Consider the following 4,783-nt stretch of genomic DNA (forward strand, 5'->3'; position numbering starts at 1 on the left):
GTAAACATTTTCAGAGTGTGTGTGTGCATATTTGCCCCCCTCCCCCCTCCCCCCTTTCCAAACCCCCTTCCCAAACGCATACACACTGCATCCAGGGGGATTTATTTGACCCCTTATTGCCAGCGGTGAGCCTGTGGTGGAGATGAAAGCATGCCTTCCCAGTGTGGCCCCAGTTTCTATAGCTATGGACACAGGCTCACACTGGTCAGAGACAATAGAGGGGCCCTGCCACTCGCCCCTTGCCAGAGCCCTCTCCTCTCCCCACCCCATCCGTCACCGCAATCATATTTTCAAAACAATAACACAGCCGGGGTGGGAGTGGGGAGAAAGCATGATTGAAGTGTGTGCATGTTTGATCTGCTAGTATGCGAGTGTGTGTGTCTTTTGTGCGTATATACATGTGTGTTGTTATTTTTAGGCACGCGTTCGGTTTCAGGCCGAGTGCAAACATGCTCATTTGACTTGTGTCTGTGGCTCCGTGCATGCAGTTTAAAAGCAACTGCTTGCAGGCATGCGTTTGTGTGTGCGTGTGCGTACAGATGCAAGCGCGTTGGTGAATGTGTGTGTGTGAGCTGGGCCTTTGATGGCATGGCCGGAGCGTGCCTAATGTGACTGCTTGCTGGGGTGGGGTGGAATCAGAGGGGTGGCAACGTTGAGCCTCTTGCCCTCATACTGTCTATCCTGCAGCAGCCCAATGCTCCCCCGCAAACTTGAAAGGACCAAAGGAATCCCCCCCCTAAACCCCCTTGACAACCCACCACTCCCCCACTCTGTGTTTTCAGAAAGCATGACATCATCCTTTGCACAAAGGCGGCTGGAGAGGTGGTCAATATGGATGCACAAACGGGCTACAAATTAAAGGAACGCCAATCTAAAAAGTTTTAGTAAGTTTTTGGGTCATTGGGTGCCACCAGAACAAATGTTTGGAGAGTCAAAGATTTCCTCACTGTAGAGTTCAAGGATTGTTCTTGCTTCTAAATCCTAATATTTACTTTTTCTATCTTTCTTTCTTTCTTTCTTTCTTTCTTTCTTTCTTTCTTTCTTTCTTTCTTTCTTTCTTTCTTTCTTTTACTCTGAGATACCTTTCGATATATCTTTAATTCTGCGGACCTTCTTTATTCAGTAACCAAGACTGATAGGAAATATATTGCTTTCAGGTCCAGACATAGGGTTTTGAACTGAGCACAGAATACGTCTTGACAGATTCTTTTGCTGCCCCTTCCTGCTCTCACCAGTGTCTGCATTTCTTTTTGTTTCTGTCCACAGTGTTGGCTTTCCTCGTACCAACCTTCTGGCAACTCTGCTTGCAACCAACACTCGGAGAAAACCTAAGCTGTTATTTTCCCCAGGGAGACGAACGCTTGGAAGACAAACAAATCGCTTCAGATCTGTGCAGTTAATGACCGAGGGTGAATGCTTAATGAATTTTCTTTTCTTCTTCTTCTCGTGTGACCGGAAGTTTTATATTAAGATGTGACCCTTTTTCCTTTAATGTAGCCATATTATTAACTAGTTAACTAGTTAATGACCAAGTAATTACAATAATAACCACTACTTGATGAGCAGTCTCCTGGACTGAAAACTGAATCTGAGCAAAGTGCTAAAAACAACTGCAGTTCCTTAAATGTCCACTTGAGACTGGCTCTAAAAAATGAGTCAGTCCCATAGACTCCAGTGTTAAAAACGCCATCCATCCATTCCTTCAAAATATAATTAAGGCTTACAGTTATTTATGCTTAAAGTAGCAAAATTAGACAAAATAGCTAGCTGTAATCACTGAACTGGACTTCTCATGATTTTGGTGCCATTTGGAGCAATTTTGCTGAACTCAACTAAAAAATACGTGTTTTTTGTTTTTTTGTTTGTTTGTTTGTTTGGCCTGTCCACAGAGTTTGTGCTGCAGTTTTGGGTCAGTGAAACTGCATGTGTTTTTTAATTAGCACTAATTAGGATGTTTGTGTCTGTGTGATGTATCTATACAGATGACAGCTCAGCCTAAAAATAAGTTAGTGACATTTGTGGTGGTTACATCCATATTCCATCTACAATCCGTAGTTAATATGGGAAATTGTTTATCGTTTCAAGCTCCTTGAAAACCTTGAAAACGTTGTTAACACAATTACAACTTTTTCTTTGTAGAGAAAGAACTGAATTGGAGTCAGATGTCTGAGAGCATAACAAGAAAATAAGATATTCTCCTGTCATGACTTTGTTAAAAGGAGAGAATACAAACCTTTGTGACACCGAGAGCTGCAGTGAGCTCAATCAAAGCCACCTGCATGCCTAATGTCATGGCCACTGACTTGTGACTGACACACACACACACACACACACACACACACACACACACACACAATCCTGCAGTGACACTTCGGAGGTTAAAAAAAACACAAAATGTGCACACACAAATTCTTTGCTATTCTCTCCTTTCCCTGCGCTCTCTCTCTATCTCTGCCTTTGTCAGACACACTTTCGGCTCGTACAAGTGCTGCTTAGAGGTGAGGGCCCGTCGCCCTTGCCTGTTTAATGGGCCGTCCATTTGCCAACTGTTCCTTTGAGGGGGCCAGTGCGTCGGGCGTCGGAGCAGGGATTTGGGAGGGAGGGCCGGTGCCGCTGGATCAGACAGATGGAGGGGGGTCCGGCTCCATTCATTTAACTCTATGAGAACAACAGAGCCCCACTTCAAACAACAAGAACGCAACCTGCTGGCCCCATCGTCTGCCATGCACAGGCACGCACATGCTGCAACACATGCACACACGCACATGCTTTTATTAAAGCTTTCTTAATGCGTGTTTGATCTGATGTGTCTTAAATCTAAAATCTATCCCGACTCAATACCTCAAGATAAAGTTGTCACCACTGCTGTTCACAATGCCTGTGTAGCTCATCTGCCTCCCTGACACACAAGCACACACACACACATGCACAGCGGGCATTAAAAAAAAAAAAAAAAACAGGCTCCGCAATGCCCATCCCTGTTCCCAGCCCTTCTTTTCCTGGGACTCCCTCCTCTACTACCACCCAGCCCCCACCCCCATCCCCACCCCCCACCCCACCCCCCCTGAATTCACTGGCACTTCCAAAAGCTGCCGAGGCTCCAGCGAGCGGGGGCTAATTCTTGGGAACAATAAAGCCAGATCTTCATAAAAACTTCAAAAAGGCCTCGCCAAGTGTTTTATAGGTGCTTTAAAGGTTTATGGGCCCTGGGGAGGGAGGGAGGGAGGGATAGAAATGAATGATGCAGTAGTGGTAGGCTTCACTTTTCCCACCCACTGCACGCATACACAACACAAAAACACACACACATGGCATCATGCACACGCATATATGCCACTGCTGATCTGCCAGTAAGTGCCGGGCTGAAATCAGTTGGTGGTAGGCAGGGCATGGCAGGGGGTGGTTGTGGATGAGGGATAGGGTGAAAAGGGGTGGGGGTGGAGGGTGGAACAGGTGATCAGTCGGGGCAGAAAAGGAACATGAAGATGAAAGAGGGATGCCAGTGCAGCAGCGTGCATTTCAAATACTTGCAGTTAGAATTTCTATTATTTTCAAGCTCAGACACTTTTGTATATATTCAATGTCACATTTGCAGACAGTGAGAAATTAACTGACTTGTTGGACTGGTACGCCCACTTGTACTTTATGTAAAGCCTGCGTGTTTATGTGTAGCTGTCAGGCTGAGGTGTAGTCCAACCTTAATCCCCAACGACCTCAGGATGGGTTAAGAGTCAGAGCAGATTAAAGTCCACAGTCTGCACACCATCAAAATACACTGGATGCTGTTTTTTAGGTGGACCTCCTTTAGCCGCACACGAACAGGAGCAGGGACTCACATGCAATTAGCTGTTTGAACTCTTCAACTTCCAGTACACAAGGTTAACAGAGTCCTACTTCTGTGCCAGCTAAAGTGCTGATGAAATCACCTATCAAATGATTCCCCCTAGATACATAGCTTCACATCGCCACATGCGGATGCTTATATTTTGATGAGTCACTGGGCCTGTGCTGAGCGCATTGCACATTCAGTCTCTTTTATGAGCATGAATAGGCACTATTCAAGGTGTTTTTGGAATGTTTGGGTTTTTTTGTAGTTATTCAGATATACGCCAGGGCTTATATTTAGCTCGTGTCTTCCTGGAGTCAGAAGGTTTAAAATTAGGAGGTGTCAGAATTCCAGCACAATTCTTAAGTTACTGTCAATAAACGGTAAGGGGCTGCTCTTAAAGGCGTAGCGTGCTGGCAAGGGTGAATTATAGCACGATATAGGTGTAATAAAGTGCTTGGGAAAGTGTGTATGGATTTGTCATAATATAGTGTATAAGTGTAAATCTGCTACATACATGCACATACATGCACAGTTACACATCTACACATCTCAAGATTCCTGAGTCTTTGCTCTGTGTGTGTTGTGCATCGGTGTGGGTTTGTGCGTCCATCTCCACATTAGTGTTTGTAGGATCTGTTGACAGCAAAGCATGCAGCATTTTATTTGCTCAAGGGCTGAAAAAACACATGGCGTTAGCAAGGGAGTGCTGTGATTTGAGCCTGCTGAAAGCAGCCTGGCCAGCCAGAATTCAACCACGGTTCAGCTGCACATATTAATACACTGTATGAAAACACACAAGATTAATCAGTGTGCATGTATAAATGCATATTTTACTGCCATGCAGATGGGCTTTAAGGTTTAGATAGATAGATAGATAGATAGATAGATAGATAGATAGATAGATAGATAGATAGATAGATAGATAGATAGATAGATAGATAGATAGATAGATAG

The sequence above is a fragment of the Haplochromis burtoni genome, unplaced genomic scaffold (genome assembly GCF_018398535.1).
Source record: "Haplochromis burtoni strain Fernald_Lab_line unplaced genomic scaffold, NCSU_Asbu1 Contig_192, whole genome shotgun sequence".
NCBI lineage: Eukaryota > Metazoa > Chordata > Actinopteri > Cichliformes > Cichlidae > Haplochromis > Haplochromis burtoni.